Raw genomic sequence first — 22,045 nt, 5'->3', positions numbered from 1 at the left:
CATAGGTGCTCCAACGCGGACAGTGCCCATGGGGGCCTGGGGTGTCTTAGAGGGCCTGGCTCTGGCAGCACAGCTAGCGCATGTGCGGCACCACAGCGTGACATCTTCTCTCATACGATACCAGTAGTATCTTGTCTGCAGACGGGTGAGAGTCCGATCCACTCCAAAGTGACCCCCCACAGGACCATCATGCATTTGTTTCAGGACATCTGACTGGTACATACGAGGTAGTATTATCTGAGGGTAGAATATGGTTTCCTCTGCACAATAGAAGCGTCGCACCAGAATACCTTCTTTGAAATACAGTTTTTTCCACTGACTCCAATATGTTTTGGTGGCCGGGCTATGAGGTGAGATCTCCGCCCATGAGGGACGTTCTGTTCCCTGTGCCAGCGCTTTCCTGATGGGAGTGATATCAGGGTCAGCTATCTGAGCCTCCCTCAGCTGCTCAATGGTCCAACCGTGGAATAATTGCACCTCTGTAGTCTCTGTGAGAAGAATCCTTTCTTCAGTTTGTGAATTTCCATCAGACCTTAAGTCCTCCACTCCTGTGCTTCCCATTCCAGGGGATGGGGAGTCCACTACCCCCACTAAGCTCAACTCTATGGGATGAGCTTCAGTAGTTCCTGCTGTCACACTACCGCCCAGGTCACACTGCACAGCACATTGACTTTTCCATGTTCAACAACGGGTCTGGCACTTTGCAAGGGCAGAACTGACGACAAGGCCTTCTAGACAAAACATCGGCATTGCAGTGCTGCCGTCCTGGGCGATGGATCACCTTGAAGTTGTATTCACCAAGCTTCTCAAGCCATCTGGCTAGCTGTCCCTCAGGCTCCTTCATCCGTATTAGCCAGCGGAGGCTACTATGATCCGTGCGGACGGTGAAAGATCTTCCCAGCAGGTACTGGCGGAAGTGTGATGTGAATTCCACCACGGCTAGCAACTCCCTCCGTGTGGTACAGTAGTTTTGTTCAGTCTGGGAGAGTCTTCTACTGCCATATGCCAGCACACGCTCCTCACCGTCCTGCATCTGAGAAAGGACAGCTCCGATTCCAGTGTCACAAGCATCTGTGTCTAGAATGAGGTCCCCGGTATCAAGGGGGTAGCCAAGGACAGGTGCAGTGGTAAGTAGTTGCTTTAGTTTATCAAATGCCTCCTGGCATTCCTGTGTCCAGTGGAAACGGGCATACTTTTTGGTCAGGGCATGTAGAGGTTGAGCGACAGCAGCAAAGTCTTTTACAAAACGTCTGTAGTATGACGCGAGGCCTACAAACTGGCGGACCTCACTGACGTCGGATGGTGTAGGCCACTCTCTGACTTTCTGGACTTTCTGTGAGTCGGTAGCGACCCCCTGCTCGGAGACCATGTGCCCGAGGTAGGCTACTTGCCGTTGGAACAGGCAACACTTTGCTGGTTTCAATTTCAACTTGGCTTTGGCGCAGTCGGTCAAACACCTGGGATAGCCGCTGCAGCATTTCTGGTACATCTTTTCCCAGTGTAATGATGTCATCTAAGTATACTAAGCAGTTCTCCCATTGCATGCCAGCAAGGACGCGGTCCATTAGACGTTGAAACGTTGCTGGGGCGTTACATAGCCCAAACGGCATGACATTCCACTCAAAGAGCCCCTTCCTGCTGCAGAATGCTGAGGCCTTGCGTGCTCTGGGGGTTAGTTCCACCTGCCAATAGCCAGATGCAAGGTCCAGAGTTCTGAACCATTTGGCGCTGGATAAGGTGTCCAGAGTATCTTGAATACGAGGTAATGGGTACGCATCTTTAATGGTACAGTCATTCAAAGCCCTGTAGTCCACACAGAGATGATAAGTATCGTCCTTTTTGCGTACCATGACAATGGGCGCGGCCCAACTGCTGTGGCTGTTACGGGCGAGTCCAGTCTCGAGGCTCTGCTGTATCTGCTGGTCAGCATTCAGTTGTTTTTCCTGGGCCATGCGGCGGGGGTGTTGTTTCACTGGGACACCTGGCAGGGTTTGAATGTCATGTTGCACTAGGTTAGTACGGCCTAGGTCAGTGGGTCCTGTAGAGAAGATGTCGCCGTAGTCTTGCAGGAGCTTCGCTAGACTGTACTTTTCCCCGGTAGTTAGCTCAATGGAACTCTGGGCGTACAGAGTGGTGAGATGTTCTGGCACGGTGGGGAAGGCACGGTCGGACTGTTGGGATTCAGTGATGATGGTAGGGGGCTCCATTATCTCAACAGACTGGAGAAACCCTGCTACAGCTCCTTTCTTGATGGTAACATCAGTGGTTCCTGGGTTAAATACTCTGATTGGTATACTCTTACTGGGCTGGGCTCCTACTAAGACCCGGGCCACCAGCAATCGGTGCTTCTCAACAAAGCCTTTTGTAGGGCATAGCATCACCTCTCCTTTCACAGGGGTCCGGAAATGAGCATTTCCCGGTATAATGTACTCACGTCCTGGTGCTAGAACTGTGGTGCGAGCTACTCTTACTGCATGTGCTCTCGGCCTGTTGTCCGGATGGAAGTATGGTATTTGTTCACCGAACAACACAATCTTTCGGTTGCCAAAGTCCAGATGTGCTCTTGACTGCTCTAAGAATGGATGGCCCAGGATGGCCTCAGCACTGCCTGGCAGGTCGGCAAGTATGAAATCTACACCCACAGTCTGGCTGCCAATCTGAACAGGTAAGTGAGCTTCACCCAAGGCAGGGACATTCCCAGGACCAATGACATGCAGGGACTGTACAGTTGATGGCTGGATAGGTGGTCTGACCTCCGGGTGGATAGAATTATAGTATCGCAAAGGCAGCACATTTCTCCCTGCCCCAGAGTTTAAGATGGCACAAATCTCCATGTCATACACAGGTGGATACACATTTCTGGGCTCTCACCTTTACCACTGGACCCTCTGCGTGCATTTTGGTTTTTGGAGACATTCAAAACGGTGTCCGCCTGCAGCTTAGTTGGGTTTGTTAGAGAGTGGCAATTACGCCACATGTGTCCAATACCCGAGCAGTTGTGACAGCGGATGCTATCCCAATTTGTATCTTTTTGTCTCCTTTGTTTGTATTGCGCAGGGTGGTTCTGGTTCTGCTTTGTGGATGCTGGTGCTGCACCATTATTTCCCTCAGCTTCATCAGAGTGGGCATAATCACGCACCATAGCCATTCTGGTTCTCCGCTCAGCTACATTCCGTGCTCCAGTCTGCATGAGCTGTGCAACGCTGGTAGCTGCTCTTCTGGTAGTTTCATAACGACGAGAAATGTCGTAAGCTTGGGCTAATGTGCGAGGTCGGTCTTCTAGGAGCTTCTGAATAATGTTGGCGTCCCCCATAGCATTAGTGAATACCTCAACACTGATTGCATCCTGCTCCTTTTCAGAACGGTCAGCGTATGCAATAGACACTTTCTCATATATGTCGTCCCTCAAGATGTGTAGTGCCTCACCTGGCAGGCGGATTCGTTGCCTTAACTCGATGGCAACAGCCACTGCATACTCTGATGATGGGCCATAAGCAACCTCCACCTCCTCAACAATGTCTCTGTAGTCCCAGCGTGCTGACCTTGGGTTGCGGTGGACCACTGCTCCTGCTGCACCTATGAGACAGAACCTCAACTGGACAGCCATAGTGTTCTCTGACCAGCGATTAGCCTCAGCACAGCTCTCAAAGCGCTGCAAGAAGTCCTTCCATGGTGTGGTGCCATCATACTGACCCGGTCGTAGTGTAGGAATCCTCTCTCGCTGAACACTGTCGTCCTCGCTGTCTGAAGACAGGTTGTACTGCACACGCCGGGGCAGCTGGCCACGTGGATGGAAGCCTGCTCGCCTGCGATGGGACTGATCATAGCCATAAGTCACAGCTTCATTACCTCCATGGACCGGTGTACTCTGCCTGTGGTGTACAGCGCCCTCTGGCTGCACCTGACGGGAACACACACCCGGTGTCACAGGGGTGGAAAGCAGGGTTGCAGGTTCAATATGTGGGGAATAGACTGTCACATTGTTCATAGGTGTGCTCTCCATAAAGGCTGCTGGTTTAGCAGCAGTGCAGGGGTTAATGTTATGGGTAGCTGCATCTCCTATGGTCATTGAATGCATTTGTCCATACAACATATTCATATGGGGAGGCTCAGTTCCATAATGACTTTGCTGCATTTCAATGCCACTGTCTCTCATACTTTGATCATTCATATGAGCAAAGGGGTTTGTGCTTTCACGACAGATGAGCATGTGGGTAATTGTCACTGGCCATTATCAATGGCTTATTACGTGCAGTAAATGGGTTTGACATTGCACCAGTAGGGGGCAGCTGATCCTCTGTTATGAACGGGTTGAGGCTTTGTCCATGTTGGTACTCAATTTCACGTCTCAGGTTAGCGACATCAGACTGAGAGTACATGGTTGTAGTTGTGGGGGTTAACATGAATGGGTTAGAGTAGTTGATCACTTGCTCTTTATAGTTGGTAATTTCCCCGTCAACGTTACTTCCATGGGCCGTCATCATCTCAACTCAGTTCATTGACTGACGAAATTGCCTTGTGCGTCCGTTAGCATGAGTTAGCATGAGCTAACTATACGTGTCCATAGTTTACAACTCACTGATGAAATCAGGATTTTTCATATCCCGGACTCGAGCCCCCAATGTTACCTTTTTCTGTGTTAACTCGAACCTTAGTAAGAGTACAGGAGAGTGTTATCTTCACTCTAGGGCCGAAGTGGTCATGTACAGTCACGTACTTATTAACGTACTGTCCGGACTTCGGGGTAATTCCCTCTTGATGTGTGGTGGTGACAATAAACCACTGGAAACCGTTATCTTCAGGACTGTGCATTTATTTCCATTGTATTCTTCATATAATGCTGTTGACTAACGTTACATATCTCACAACAAGCTACCTGCTTCTGTTGTTCTTCCTGTGTACACACAGTCTGTCTCCTCACATATTCGCTCCTTGCGTAGCTGACCTGTATGCGTGGGTGCCTCCCTCTTAAAGGAACAGACCATAATCTTATAACACTGCTCTGTTATGTGTGCAGGTGCATTTTTATGTCATGCTGTTTGGCTATAGGGCCTGGCGCTCGTCTAAATCATATTGACATGCTCTCGTGGTGTGAACGTTGTTTGATGCGTCGTGTATATTTTTGTTTATATTCTATTACTTGGGCATATTGAGTTGTCATACGGATTTCTTATTGGCATACTGTTCACAACTGGCATTACTGTAAATAGACCCCCCCCCCCCCCCTCACATCAAAATGTTGCCCCCCCTGCTAGCAGAGGCGAACATCGCCTATGGCTTGACCTTCCCCTCAAGGGCTGCAGGTTAGGGCCGCACCCGGGGACCGATCCAAGTGCATTAGCAATCTGTTCTGCATGTTTCTCCATTGGGTTTATCTCTTTTTTCTGGAGGGGAAACCCTTCTGAGCACAGGGAGAAAATTGCAAACTCCACTCAGAAGAAGGAGAGAGATACCCCGGGAATCCAACCCAGGACCTTCTTGCTGTGAGAGGACAGTGTTAACCACTGCACCACCGAATCCTTGTGTTGTGTTAATTACAGCTCAATGAAATTATAAGGTAGCAGATAGCAGAAGTTATTGCAATTTTTTTTCATCTGCATCATTTAATTGTTAACCCAACACAACACAAGGATTCAATGGTTGCTGAAGACATCACTGGTGGCCATATTCAAACTAATTTACTCTCAATAACTGTCCAAACTAAATTAACGTGTGCAAAACTGCTTAGAGATGTGTGAGATTATGTGCAAAATAAATCTGCATTGTTTTCTTTTTTTGTGAAGTGCCCCTTTAAATTTAGTTGAATACTTTCCGATGACAAAAGGAGTTTTTTTCAAACATAATTGTATTCAATTGCCGCCACCTGTACCGGATTGAAGCCTTTTTACAACGCATCCGCGTTTCCGGGTTCCCGTTTTTGTGCTCTGATTGGCCGGGTCATGTGACTTGAGCGCCAATCGTCGGACGGCAAGTTTCTACACTGGTTAAGCTTAGGCACTCTTCGAAGTTGGTTAAGGTTAGAGTTTGTCTTAGAGCGTGACGGCAAGTTATTTCGCCGGTTAAGCTTAGGCACTCTTTCGAAGTTGGTTAAGGTTAGATGGCGATAGAACGGCAGGTAGTTTGCAGGCTGTTCGACGCGGAAATGGGCAAACATGCTATTGGGCGCACATGTCACATGACCTGGCCAATCAGAGCGCCGGAAACGCGGATGCGTTGTAAAAAGGTGTGTGTGTGTGTGTGTGTGTGTGTGTGTGTGTGTGTGTGTGTGTGTGTGTGTGTGTGTGTGTGTGTGTGTGTGTGTGTGTGTGTGTGTGTGTGTGTGTGTGTACACAGCGCCCCACCAATAAAAAACATAGTGTGATATTGGAGCAATTTATCACTCCAAGGTTGGAATGACTGACCTCTTCATACAAGGACTGATAGTATCCACAAGCTGGACCTGAAAAACAGCAATTCATTGCCATTTTAAAGTTATTTACAATGTAGACTAGAGCTATCCCCGATGCCTGCTTTTGGGATTCAAACTTTGGCAGGGTTTTTCGAACGGATGTTCGAACCATCGCTTTTAATGATGCAAAAAATTTGCTCCTAAATTTTTTTACTTTCAAATGATTGTAAACGCAACATAGTACTGTGATATTCTGATATATATCACATTCTGATATATATATATATATATATATTTTTCGTGTAAAATAAATGAATAAATAAAAAACGAAAAGTGAAAAAGCGGAGGTTTGAACCCATTAATTAAGATTCAAGTGCCAACGTAACAAACAAAGGTCTGAACCTTCTAACGTTTGGGCTCAGTCCTAATGTGGACTGTTACGTCGTCTAAACGTTGGTTAAGTAGTATGTATTTTCAGTTGCTATGGGACTGAAAAGTATGTATTTCCCATTTACAAGTCGGCCTCCTTGAGGACATACTGTACAACACACAGCCCGCTTCATATCTCCAGTTTAGATGGTATAAAAAAACATTCTGTTTTAAATCCTGTTCTGATTGAATAACAGTGTTTCCCATACTCTACTCTACTTGGGTGGTACGCGCAGGTAGGTTAAGACCCGCCCAGGTAGGTTAAGACCCGCCCAGGTAGGTTAAGACCCGACCAGGTAGGTTAAAACCTGCCCAGGTAGGTTAACGCCCGCCCAGGTAGGTTAAGACCGGCCCAGGTAGGTTAAGACCCGCCCAGGTAAGTTGTCATTTCATAATGCACGCATACCAGTAGATGATATCTAGCTATTCAGCCCTGCATTCAACTCCTCTCAGAAGTTAGATAGATATATAGATATGTTTACTTGTATCTTTGGCTTCACTGTGGTTGCAATCAACAAGACAACACAGTAAAAACACCGTACATGGACAAAAGACATTGGCCCAAAACAGCTCAATACATAGACAAAAGAAAAACAACAACACCACAGACAGAGCTCCAGGTACCTATGGATACAATGAAAAGCTAAGATTCATCAGAGCAATGGAATGTGAAGATGAAATGTGTTTTTTGGGGCTAGAGGAAATCTATAGCGCCTTCCAGATCAAACTCACCATAAAAGGGATTCAAAGGATCAGACAATTATTTGCAGAGCCTTGTCCCTATTCCGGAGTTCATATAACTCAGACAATTGTTTTTGTGGATTCCCTATAACTTTACTTGCCATGTTAACGATCCTTGCCAATTTGTTCTTATTCTTGGCCCTAAGGTTTCCATACCAGGTTGAGATCATTATTATGAAACGGTTTAATAACAACTTTCAAGGGACACTTTCTGTTTGCAGTGAAAACTCATTGTGTCTGACTCACCACCGCCGATCTTAACATGCGGGCAGAAAAGTGGGCATTTTTGTTTTTAGTTTTTGAGGACTGCATACTTTTTTTGCAAACCAAAATACTATACTTTATACTTATAGCATAAGCCTGGTCTCTTTTGAAAGATAACATTCTGAAGTTTCTGATACAATAAAGATGAATGAAATAGTGAAATAGAACATAGGTCTGAACTTGAGTTGTAGAAAAACTTGTTACTCATATCCAAAAAAAAATGTATGGCTTAAAAAACACACTGGGTCCATTGCCCGAAGTCTTATGTAGTACACGTTTTTTTCTCTTCCTGTTTTCGCTTGTGACTTTTCACCTAGATCCCTGATTCGTACATCCCCATGTGGGGTATCATTGGAAAGCCACACATTGGCTACAACCCTGTCAAGATCGCCAAATGATTGACGGAGTTGGGGGTGGTAATCTGACTCTGCCATGTACTTTGGCACACGCCTCACCTATCGGCATGTAACTCGAGAACCGCTGAACAGATTTCGACAGGCAACAAATAGGGCTTTAATTCGATCTATATATTGTATTAAAAGAAATTAACACCCGAGCCGCTAGAGGTCGGCAAAGTGGCTGTGGGCAAATCATCCTCAAGAGGGCCAACATGTTGGCCCCCAAGTGTTAAGAGGTTAAAGGAACACGCCAACATTTTGGAAAATTAGCTTAGCATCTTCTCCAGAAAGAGACAAGAAGATAGATACCAGTTTCCTCTCTGTGCGTTCAGTAGAAAGCTATCTGGCTGCACATTAGCCTAGCTTAGCACAATGAATGGAAGCAGACAGTGCCGGTTAGCCTCCTAGGCATTGTCCAACTAACACCTCTCCCGAAGGCTAACCGGCACTGTCCGCTTCCATTCATTGTGCTAAGCTAGGCTAACATGCTTGAAATACTCCTGTGCAACGGCCATGCAAGCATTCGTTTACAGAGGAGAAAACCAAAATGGCAGACAGGACTACCTGGCCTTACTGTATATCCGCCAAAAACACGACGAAAACACGACGAAAACACAGCATTTTGCGGAGACGCTCTCTGATTGGCCACTGACTGACGCTCTCTGATTGGCCACTGACATGTGCGCCCAATCGCGTGACGAGCTGTGTCTTTGCCCATTTCCGGGTCTAACAGCCTGCAAACTACCTAACGCCTAGTTTATCACTGGTTAAGCTTAGGCGACTTTTTCGAAGTTGGTTATGGTTAGAGTTTGGAATCAGGGCTGGTGTTCTATCGCCCTGCTCTAAGACAAACTCTAACCGTAACCAACTTCGAAAGAGTGCCTAAGCTTAACCAGTGTAGAAACAGGCGTCACACGATTGGGCGCACATGTCACATGAAGTGGCCAATCAGAGAGCGTCTCCGCAAAATGCGGCTACGGAAAGAAATAACGCCCCTGGAGCAGCTCCCAGCGTACACCTTACTTTTGTTTTCATAGGAGTTGATTTTTGGGGGATAGTTTGCACTCCAGCTCCAACAGAGATGAATGGGAGGGGCTGCGCCTGAGGCACTCTCTCCCTCTCTCTCTCCCTATCCCTCGCTCTCCCTCTTCCTCTCTCCCTATCCCTCTCTCCCTCGCTCTCCCTCACCCTCTCTCCCTATCCCTCGCTCTCCCTCTCTCTCCCTCGCTCTCGCTCACTCTCTCCCTCTCGCTCTATCTCTCTCCCTCGCTCTCTGTCTCTCTCTCTCCCTCGCTCTCTGTCTCTCTCTCGCCCTATCTCTCTCCCTCGCTCTCCGTCTCTCTCTCTCTCTCTCTCTCTCCCTATCTCTCTCCCTCGCTCTCCATCTCTCTCTCGCCCTATCTCTCCCTCACTCTCTCTCACTCTCCTTCACTCTCTCTCTCCACCACCTCTCTCTCTATAATACGTTCAATGATTTTAAGTAGCCAAATGCTACACAAAAACTGGATAGTTGATAATACATATTTTCACTTCATTAGCTGAAATATTCATCAGTCATTCTGTGTGTGTGTATATATTTGTATTAGGCTTAACTTTTTGACATGGATTAGGCTAATTATCTTAAAAAATCCTGTTGCAGAAAACGCATAAAAAAAGATTATGATCGTAAAAAAAAGGTATAATTGTGAAAACCAGGAAACCTGTGATATTTCCTCACACAATAATCGTGCCATTAAAATCTCACACGTGACACCCCTGGTGCCCGTCGCGCCCCGTTCTCCTTCCTCACAGAGGTTGACTCTGAGGCGCTGTTTTCCATCTTCCAGGTACCGTCTTCCAGGCGCTGTCTTCTCTCTCTCGCTCTCTCTCTCTCACTCTCTTTCGCTCTCTCTCCCTCGCCCTCACTCACTCTCCCTCGCCCTCACTCACTCTCCCTTGCTCTCCCTCGTTCTCTCGATCTGCTTCTCTTTCTCTCGCTCTCCCTCACTAGCCAAGTGCTACACAAAAACAAACTGGATAGTTGATACATATTTGACTTCATTAGTGGAAATATTCTAATGTCATTGTGTGTGTGTGTGTGTGTGTGTGTGTGTGTGTGTGTGTGTGTGTGTGTGTGTGTGTGTGTGTGTGTGTGTGTGTGTGTGTGTGTGTGGGTGGGTGTGTGTGTGTGTGTGTGTACATTTTTATCAGGCTTAACTTTTTGACATAGATTAGGCTAATTATCTTAAACAATCCTGATGCATAAAACTGCATAAAAAAAAAAGCATATTATATTCGTTAGGGATGCTCGATATTGGCTTTTTTACGGATACCGATATACCCATATTGTCCAACTCGTAATACCGATACCGATATCAACCGATACCGATATATGTAGGGTTCCCCCCCCCCAAAAATGGCATAATTTCAGATAATTAACATTACATATCTCTTGTTGTGGAATTAACACAACATTATGCATACTTTTGACAATAAATAAAATCAGAATTTGTTCTTACTTGCTTGCCTGGGTAACGAAAGGTTATAGAAATGTAAAAAAAAAAAAAAAACGATACCGATATTTTACGATATCACATTTTAATGCCGATATCGGCCGATAATATCAGACATCCCTAATATTCATATAACCTGTGATATTTCCTCACACGGTAACACCCCTGGCGCCCATCACACCCCGTTTTCCTCCCTCACAGAGGAGCACTTAGGCGCTCTCTTCCAGGCGCTCTCTTCCAGGAGCTGTCGTCTCTTCCAGGTGCTGTCGTCTCTTCCAGGTGCTGTCTTCCATCTTCCAGGCGCTGTCTGTGTTCCAGGTGCTGTCTGTCTCCCAGGTGCTGTCTGTCTTCCAGGTGCTGTCTGTTGTCCAGGTGCTGTCTGTCTTCCAGGTGCTGTCTTCCAGGTGCTCTCTGTCTTCCAGGTGCTGTCTTCCATATGCCAGGTGCTTTCTGTCTTCCAGGCACTGTCTTCCAGGTGCTGTCTGTCTTCCAGGCACTGTCTTCCAGGTGCTGTCTGTCTTCCAGGCACTGTCTTCCAGGTGCTGTCTGTCTTCCAGGTGGCTTATTGCTTAATAACAGCGGAGCAGTGCTGCCGTTGCTTCCGCGTTTTCCCTGATTGGCTGCGACACGCCCCGCGGCAGGCGCGGCAACCGCAGAGCGGAGAGGCAGAGCGGAGCTCTGCCGCGGAGCGGAGCTCTGCCGCGGAGCGGAGCGGCAGAGCTTGCGGCATTATGTAACCGCCCTAATCCGCCATGATTTTCATTCGGCGCTCAGCTCACCTGGCAACGCAGCGGTCCTGCGGTCCGTTGTTGACAAGTTCGAATCCCATCAAATTTTTTTTTTAACATGATTTTTTTTTTGTACGTGTATTATTTCGCCGGTTAAGGTTAGGCATGGTTAAGGTTAAGGTTAAGGTTAAGGTTAGGCATTGTTTCGGAGTTGGTTAAGGTTAGAACGGTTAAGTTTAGGCGCTGTTAAGGAGCTGGTTAAGGTTAGAGTTTGTCTTAGAGAATGGCAATATTCTTTCTATGGTTAAGGTTAAGGTTAGGCATGGTTTAGGTTAAGGTTAGGCATTGTTTCGGAGTTGGTTAAGGTTAGAACGGTTAAGTTTAGGCGCTGTTAAGGAGCTGGTTAAGGTTAGAGTTTGTCTTAGAGAATGGCAATATTCTTTCTATGGTTAAGGTTAAGGTTAGGCATGGTTAATGTTAAGGTTAAGGTTAGGCATTGTTTCGGAGTTGGTTAAGGTTAGAACGGTTACGTTTAGGCGCTGTTAAGGAGCTTAGAGAATGGCAATAGACAGCCTATTTCCGCACTGCCGCTCTCCCGCGTTGCCGCGGTCACATGGTCAAATTGTCACATTCTTGCACTGCTCCGCTTTTAAAAAGTAACACGCTTCCAGGTGCTGTCTTCCAGGTGCTGTCTGTCTTCCAGGTGCTGTCTGTCTTCCAGGTGCTGTCTGTCTTCCAGGTGCTTTCTGTCTTCCATCTTCCAGGCGCTGTCTTCCAGGTGATGTCTGTCTTCCAGGTGCTGTCTGTCTTCCAGGTGCTGTCTGTCTTCCAGGCGCTGTCTTCCAGGTGATGTCTGTCTTCCAGGTGCTGTCTGTCTTCCAGGTGCTGTCTGTCTTCCAGGTGCTGTCTGTCTTCCAGGTGCTGTCTGTCTTCCAGGTGCTGTCTTCCAGGTGATGTCTGTCTTCCAGGTGCTGTCTGTCTTCCAGGTGATGTCTGTCTTCCAGGTGCTGTCTGTCTTCCAGGTGCTGTCTGTCTTCCAGGTGCTGTCTGTCTTCCAGGTGCTGTCTGTCTTCCAGGTGCTGTCTGTCTTCCAGGTGTTGTCTGTCTTCCAGGTGCTGTCTTCCATCTTCCAGGTGTTGTCTGTCTTCCAGGTGCTGTCTGTCTTCCAGGTGCTGTCTTCCATCTTCCAGGTGCTGTCTGTCTTACAGGTGCTGTCTGTCTTCCAGGTGCTGTCGTTTCTTCCAGGCGCTGTCGTCTCTTCCAGGTGCTGTCTGTCTTCCAGGTGCTGTCTGTCTTCCAGGTGCTGTCTGTCTTCCAAGTGCTGTCTGTCTTCCAGGTGCTGTCTGTCTTCCAGGTGCTGTCTTCCAGGTGCTGTCTGTCTTCTAGGTGCTGTCGTCTCTTCCAGGTGCTGTCTGTCTTCCAGGTGCTGTCTTCCATCTTCCAGGCGCTGTCATCTCTTCCAGGTGCTGTCTGTCTTCCAGGTGCTGTCTGTCTTCCAGGTGCTGTCTTCCATCTTCCAGGCGCTGTCTGTCTTCCAGGTGCTGTCTGTCTTCCAGGTGCTGTCTGTCTTCCAGGTGCTTTCTGTCTTCCATCTTCCAGGCGCTGTCTTCCAGGTGCTTTCTGTCTTCCATCTTCCAGGCGCTGTCTTCCAGGTGATGTCTGTCTTCCAGGTGCTGTCTGTCTTCCAGGTGCTGTCTGTCTTCCAGGCGCTGTCTTCCAGGTGATGTCTGTCTTTCAGGTGCTGTCTGTCTTCCAGGTGCTGTCTGTCTTCCAGGTGCTGTCTGTCTTCCTGGTGCTGTCTGTCTTCCATTTCCGCTTGAAATTAAAGTGCAGTATTTGAAATACAATGAAAGGAATATGGCTGGATTTCTTATCAAAAAAGTGTCACTGTTGTTTAACATGACATGACCTCTGCAAATCTTCTCAATTTCAGTTTGGAAGCAGGTTTCGTCATCAGTGTCATTCTTTCTTCTCTGATGACAGATCTGATGAAATTATATTTTATATCGACATGTTTACATCTCTGTCGGCACACAGGGTTTCTAGCAATCACAATGGTTCCCTGGTTGTCCGCATAAACAACAGTCTTCTTATATACATAGGTATCCATTCCTTCGAACAGTTGTTCTAGATAAATACATTCCTGTATTGTCATAGCTAGAGCCATATATTCGGCTTCACAAGTTGATAGTGCCACTGTGGGCTGTTTCTTTGTTTTCCACTAAACCAGTGAGCTGTTTGTGCTCAAACTCACACAATACCCTGTGGTACTTCTTCTGTCTGTGGTGTCAGCTGCCCAGTCTGCATCACTGTAGGCTTTAAGCCCTAAGCCTTTGCTCCTCTTTCTGAAACAAAGTTGTTTATCTGCTGTACCTTTGAGATAACAAAAACTTGTTTTGCTATAATCCAGTGCTCCTCTGTGGGGTCAGCAAAATGCTGTGACAATTTACTCACTACAAAACATAGGTCAGGGCGAGTACATGTTGTCAAATAAATGAGGCTACCTACAGCTTCTCTGTACATCTTTACATCAGTCAATCTGCTCTGAACATCCTCTTGGTAGTCTACCCAGATAGCAAAAGGTGTTAATTCAATGTTGATTTATGGTCAAAATGCTTGATTTTTGGTTAAGGTCGACGATTGATGGTGGATCACCCATTAACCGATGAAGCAATTGACCAATGTTGAAAACATGTCATTGAATCAATATTGTTTTGTGGTTGCATTTTAATGATTGAAATGCCAATATCTAATAAATGTTGAATCAACGTATGCTGTTCAACGTATGCTGTTTGTCGTCATTAAGTTGGACCGATCCGAATTCCCGCCCCAATTTAAACAGATATGGTACGTCCCAGCCACATATCCTAGCTTCCACTATCTAATGCAGCACTCTCTCATTGTGAACTGGCAACAGAACAGCAATGTCTGGATCCCCCCGGATTTGATTCTACTGAGTGCTTTACAGTAAGTTTTGGCTATATTACTTTTATCTTAACTGTGTTCAGTGAAAAATAACGTTATTGTGAGTGTGACCGGTGTACTCTTGACGGCGTTGTGCATGTGCTTATGCTGCAGTTTGGTAGGTAAATATATATATACGTCAACTAAGATAAATATTCATGAATATTCGTTAGCGTGTACTTAATATAACTCTGGAGAGTGTGCGCGTACGGTTGTTTAAGACCAGTTATTTATTATTTCGATGTAATTATTCTAGCGCCAAACGAACAGAAATTGCGTGCTCCAATTGCTTGCATTGGTACTGAATGACGTTGTGCGACTCAGCCAATCAAAAGCATGCTTATTGGGTGAACAGGAAGTAGTCAAGGAAGCACGCGCTAGCTGGCCTAGTAAACACGTGGATCCGTAAATGCAACGTTGCCTACCAGACAACGGGACCGCGTGTTTCTTTTTGTATTGCTCCTGGCTGTTCAAACTAATTTTACAGTTCTGCTAGCTACATGCAGTATTTAGCGAGCTGGGTTAGCCGGCTAGTTGGCTTTGAATCCCGGCTGCGGCTAGGTAGCCAGCTAGCTAAATGCCCCGCGACGGTGATGTCACCAAACAAAATGGCGGCGCCCATGTTGATAAAGCGCTTCACATAACAAATCGTTTTTTCTTAGAAACTGCTTATTTTTATAACGTGATTTTTTTCTGTGGCTTATCTAAATACTAATTTGATGCTATGACTATGTTTATATCGCTATATGCTTCATCTCCCCTTTAAGCTTAGGCACTCTTTCTAAGTTGGTTAAGGTTAGAGTTTGTCTTAGAGCATGGCGATAGAACGCCAGGTAGTTTGCAGGCTGTTTGGCGTGCCACTGGTCCTGTTAATGTTGAATGAATAAATGAAAATTTTATTTAACAGATTGCAGAAGGGGTACAATACAGTATGGCTCAATACACACAATTGTTAAGGGGATGCAGACCAGAGAAAGACGTTTTTGTCTCGTTTACATCAGGGTCCCCCATTTTCAATTCATAGTGACATTTATGACATACACATGATGACATTTATGGCATAGGGAGGGACATACATGACATACAGATAGTATATAGTTAGACGTTTGGTTATATGCATGGTATTTTCTAATGAACAATATAACAATAATATAATAATGAACTCTCTTGATATTGATCAAAATGTAGAATTATGCAAGCGTTTCACCCTGCACATTGCAATGCAGCACATTAATCAGGACCCTCCCCCCTTTTTTCTTTCTTTTTCCAGAATCACGTACCAGTTTCAAGAAGCCGCACGTTGCAGCAATTGAAGCAAAGACCTGTTCTAGCCAAGTAAATACCACAATTTATGTACCATTATATTGACTATATAGTTAGACGTTTGGTTATATGCATGGTATTTTCTAATGAACAATATAACAATAATATAATAATGGACTCTCTTGATATTGATCAAAATGTAGAATTATGCAAGCGTTTCACCCTGCACATTGCAATGCAGCACATTAATCAGGACCCTCCCCCCTTTTTTCTTTCTTTTTCCAGAATCACGTACCAGTTTCAAGAAGCCGCACGTTGCAGCAATTGAAGCAAAGACCTGTTCTAGCCAAGTAAATAGCACAATTTATGTACCATTACATTGACTACAGCACCTCATCACTATGTCATCTTATTCTCGGGCTAAAAGACGTAGAGTCAACAAATTAGTGAGAGAGACAGAGCAGGCTATCCTCACTGATTATAAGTTAATTGTTGCTGCTAATTCAAGGACAAACCATCACTCTTTAGAGAACACAGATCCTGTCACAGCCTCTACTGAGTGCCTGCTAGATTTACCAAAGACAGACTTGCCACTAGATTTAACAACTAGATCAGACTTGCCACTAGATTTATCAACTTCAGACTTGCCACTAAACAGACCACTAACTATCAGTGATCAAAGTGAAAATATTGACTCACCAGGTGAGTCAAATGCACATTTTGAAAGTATAGCTGGGGATGACGAAATTTAACCTGAACATGTCTTTGACAGTGATGAGCAGTGATGCCACAGATTACTTGTAAAAGTAATCTGATTACCAATTACTGATTACTCCTTTAAAAAGTAATCTAAGTTACTTTACTGATTACTTGATTATCAGAGTAACTTAGTTACTTTGAAAGTAACTAGGTTACGAAGTCGTCGTCGTTCCCCCAACAGTTTTTTTTTTAAACGCTTTATTGAAAGTGCATAAATTGTTTTTAACTTGTTTCTCTGCACATAACGTAAATTGTTAAACTAGTGCTTCAGCTTCTGTACCATCAAGTATGGTAAAGCAACAGTCTATGATGCTCACAGCATTAGAGCAGCCAGCCAGTGGTTTTACAAAACCAGTGTATCACATCTAACAAATGCAGGCTGAACTATTCAATTATATCAACTGTAACTATTAAATTGTTTTTATAAATGTCTCTCTATAAACATACAATCAGTCTCTCTTTAACATGTAAATGAACTGTAAATCTGGCAAATAAGAGCTTTTGCTCTGCCACCATCAAATTTACATTAATCAAAAGGGAAAGAAACAATCTCTCTCTTTTGATGTTTGGCTGGTGGACCTCCGAGTCCTCCTGTACCTAGTCGAAGCGTCAGCTAGTGTTGTGATTCCAGATGCTTTCAATGCAATTGGATGTGCTGTTTTTAGCGGTAGACAGTATTTTGTTTCCTCCGCATATGAATGTTTTTTTCACCCGGCTTAGCTGACACAAACGTGAAGTAGTGACTGAGGCTACGTTTAGACGAGCGTTTTGGGATGGAAGTCTGAACAGAAACCGCAAAAGTCGTCTTGCGGTTTCACTTTTAATTTTGCGTTTAGACAAGCGTTTTGGGGTGGAATTCTCCGTGCAGACGAGGCTGTAACGACGGAGCCCTGCTGTCACACGATTGGCGCATATGTCACATGACGTGCTGTGAAGACCCGCCCTACTCTGCCTCTGATTCGCAGACTGTGGATGGGGAATGTGATTGGACCAAAGCATAGTCACTCACAGACAGAGGGTCCAGTCACGCCGCGGGACACATTCTTGTGTAACCCTTTCACTGCCACACGACGTCACTCCCAAATAAGAAAAACAGCTCAAAATGTATTTTTGACTGTCGAAAACGAAATAAAATACTGCATTCCGCCTGCATTATGAATTTATGATGAGATAGTAACGAAATAGTAACGCACAGCCACTTTGACAAGTAACTGCAATCAGATTACTGGCTTTTAAAGATTAACGCGTTAGATTACTATTTTCGGGGAAAAGTAATCAGATTACAATAATGCGTTACTTAGTAACGCGTTACTGGCATCACTGGTGATGAGCATAATGAAGATTTCCTCATGACAAGTTTAAAATATTGGGCAACATCCTATTCAGTCTCTCTGGTTGCACTATCATCTTTGCTGTCCATTTTGAAGATGTTTCACCCCACCCTTCCTAAAGATGGAAGAACATTGCTAGGAACACAAAAACATGTGCCTACCACTAAGATTGAAGGGGGAGAATACTATCATTTTGGTTTAGTCAAAGGGGTGCTTTCACGGTTGGCATGTTTGATTTTACCGGCAACTCTGACAACTCTTAATTTACAGTTTAATATAGATGGTTTACCTTTATTCAAAAGTTCTAAACTTCAGTTTTGGCCCATACTTGGAAGTCTCAAATGTGACTACACAAAGTCCCCATTTGTTGTTGGCATTTTTTGTGGTCTAAGCAAGCCAAAGAGTGTTTTTGAGTACCTAGAGCAGTTTGTCAAAGATCTTCAGAATGTACTGTCTAATGGCATTATTTATAATGACAAGCAATTTGATGTACAGATTTCTTCTTTCATTTGTGATGCCCCGGCTAGAGCTTATATTAAGCAGACCAAGGCATTTAATGGCTATTCTGGTTGTGACAAGTGTTTTCAGGAGGGTGTATGGAGAAATAAAATGACATATCCTGAAACAAAAGTCAGACTTAGGACAGACTCCAGTTTCTCAGACATGGTTGATGAGGCACATCACAATGGGACGAGCCCTTGAACAGGTTTAGTTAAGATGGTTTCTATGTTTCCAACTGATTACATGCATCTCTGTTGTCTCGGAGTTACAAGGAAACTGCTTAATATATGGTTAAAGGGGAAGAATTTGGCAACAAGGGTCACTTCCAAAACTGTACAAGCCATTTCAGGTAAACTGCTAAAGCTACGTTCCTACATGCCTTGTGAATTTAACCGTAAACCAAGGGAACTGTCAGAGTTAGATCGCTGGAAAGCTACTGAGTTGCGATCCTTCATGTTGTATTGGGGTCCTGTTGTTTTGAAGGATTCCCTCCCCAGTGAGCTGTATGACAACTTCATGTTGTTTTCTGTTGGAATGTACTTGTTGCTGTCCCCTAGTATTTCTGAGGAAATGTTGGCCTTTGCGCACAAGTTGATGGTTTCTTTTGTTGAACACTTTGGGACAGTGTATGGAAGAGGTGAAATTGTGTACAATGTACACCAGCTTATTCATTTGGCTGAGGAATACAGGAAGTTTGGCACTCTAGATAATATCTCAGGATTCCCTTTTGAGAACTATCTTGGACAAATTAAGCATCTTCTACGCAAGCCACATCAGCCTCTACAACAGGTAGTGAAAAGGTTGTCTGAAATTCCACATGTTGGATCCCCATGTCCCACAGATGATCCAATTTTGCGTAATATTCACACTGATGGGCCTGTCCCCCCACAGTTTACTTCTTCACAACAGTACAGGAAGGTCTCCACTCATCGGTTTACTTTGTCCACAAAGAAAGGAGACAATTGTATTGAGGTTGGAGATGGATTTGCATTAGTAGAGAATATTCTTAAATCAGAGGAAGAGGTATATATAATTTACAGAAAGTACAGACACAAACAGCCATACTACATGTATCCCTGTGAATCATCATACATTGGTACATACAAGGTCAGTGGCTTGCAAGAAGATATAGGGATAGGTAAACTTGGCTATATCAAGCGCAAATGTCTTCTCTCTCCAGACGGAGATGGTGCCATTGCAATACCACTACTTCATTTAACAGCATAACCATACTGCCCTACAAAGCTAAAGTGCAGTAACTATATTGACACACTGACTCTAACGTCGGATTTCGGGGCATAACTTACCTCATTAATAAATACACAATTAGTACAATATTACATGTACACAGATAACATGTTTGGCTGGCCAATTGAAACGCTTAAAGGAAAACTCCAACATTTTGTGAAATTAGCTTATTTAACATCTTCCCTGGAGTTGGACAAGAAGATACATACCTTTTTCGTCTCTCTGCATGCTTTGGGCTTAGGGAACGCCTGAACCGTTAGCCTAGCTTAACTTCATCACTGGAAGTGGGGCAGACATCTAGCCTAGTTCACTACAGTCAGGAAATATACTCCAAATACAACTCCCAAACATTCCTGTAAACATGTTGTGACCTGTGTGTTTACCACGTCTCCCAGTCACACAAGTCACACGAGTCTCCCAGTCACATGAGTCTCGTGTGACTGGGAGACTTGTGTGACTTGGAGACTCGTGTGACTTGTGTGACTTGGAGACATGTGTGACTTGTGTGACTTGGAGACTTGTGTGACTCGTGTGACTTGGAGACTTGTGTGACTTGGAGACTTGTGTGACTTGGAGACTTGTGTGACTTGTGTGACTTGGACTTGTGTGACTTGTGTGACTTGGAGACTTGTGTGACTTGGAGACTCGTGTGACTCGTGTGACTTGGAGACTTGTGTGACTGGGAGACTTGTGTGACTGGGAGACTTGTGTGACTTGGAGACTTGTGTGACTTGGATACTTGTGTGACTCATGTGACTTGGAGACTTGTGTGACTTGGAGACTTGTGTGACTCGTGTGACTCGTGTGACTTGGACTTGTGTGACTTGTGTGACTTGGAGACTTGTGTGACTTGGAGACTTGTGTGACTCATGTGACTTGGAGACTTGTGTGACTCGTGTGACTTGGAGACTTGGACTTGTGTGACTTGTGTGACTTGGAGACTTGTGTGACTTGGAGACTCGTGTGACTCGTGTGACTTGGAGACTTGTGTGACTGGGAGACTTGTGTGACTGGGAGACTTGAGTAACTTGTGTGACTTGGAGACTTGTGTGACTTGGAGACTTGTGTGACTCATGTGACTTGGAGACTTGTGTGACTCGTGTGACTTGGAGACTTGTGTGACTCGTGTGACTTGGACTTGTGTGACTCGTGTGACTTGTGTGACTTGGAGACTTGTGTGACTTGTGTGACTTGGAGACTTGTGTGACTTGTATGACTTGGAGACTTGTGTGACTTGGAGACTTGTGTGACTCATGTGACTTGGAGACTTGTGTGACTGGGAGACTTGTGTGACTTGGAGACTTGTGTGACTCATGTGACTTGGAGACTTGTGTGACTCGTGTGACTTGGAGACTTGGACTTGTGTGACTTGTGTGACTTGGAGACTTGTGTGACTTGGAAACTTGTGTGACTTGTGTGACTCATGTGACTTGGAGACTTGTGTGACTCGTGTGATTCGTGTGACTTGGACTTGTGTGACTTGTGTGACTTGGAGACTTGTGTGACTTCGAGACTTGTGTGACTCATGTGACTTGGAGACTTGTGTGACTTGTGTGACTTGGAGACTTGGACTTGTGTGACTTGTGTGACTTGGAGACTTGTGTGACTTGTGTGACTGGGAGACTTGTGTGACTTGTGTGACTGGGAGATGTGGTAAATACACAGGTCACAACATGTTTACGGGAACGTTTGGGAGTTGTATTTTGATTGTATTTGGAGTATATTTCCTGACTGTAGTGAACTAGGTTAGATGTCTGCCCCACTTCCAGTGATGAAGTTAAGCTAGGCTAACGGTCCAGGCGTTCCCTAAGCCCAATGCATGCAGAGAGACGAAAAAGGTATGTATCTTCTTATAACTCCAGGGAAGATGTCAAATAAGCTAATTTCACAAAATGTTGGAGTTTTCCTTTAAATGCTTCAAAAATGCAATGTGTGTATTGCACTTTGGCTTTGTAGGACGGTATGGGAATGGCTTGTAAGGAGAGATCATTATGAGTACCGTGAATTCTCATTTCAGCCCTTTGAAGATGAATGGTGAGGTGGTGCTGTGGTCAGTTGTACAGTTCCCAAATGGTGGGACAGCAGTAGTTCTAGAGAGCTGGTTTAATGCTAAAGACCAGACTGTGTTATGGCCCCCTAAACACATAAAGCTCACAAAAGCCCTTCGAGATGGACTGCAACCAGATGATAAATGGATCACCTATAAGGATGTACGTGAGCTTACTACGTGTGGTGAGTAATTCGTGCAACACATACACAAAAAGTGAGGACGCAAATTGTGACGATGCACATATGATAAGAGGTGTTATATATATTTTTTCGTTAAACACTGGACTGCAGATATGTTAATTGTCATTTTCTCTCTGCTCTTTCCAGAGACCCATGATGAGGCCAAAAAACTAGAGACCAAGTACACCTCAACTATGTGTCCAACCTCTGAAATTGAATCTGAGGACGAAGGAGATCTCCGCCAGAAAAGAAGATCCAGGTACAGTGTTCACTTTGTTAAAGGGACAACTCTCCCTAGGGTGTTGTAAAT

The sequence above is a fragment of the Notolepis coatsorum genome, assembly GCF_963971535.1.
Source record: "Notolepis coatsorum genome assembly, chromosome: 4".
NCBI classification, from domain to species: Eukaryota; Metazoa; Chordata; class Actinopteri; order Aulopiformes; family Paralepididae; genus Notolepis; species Notolepis coatsorum.
This window is presented reverse-complemented; position numbering follows the sequence as displayed.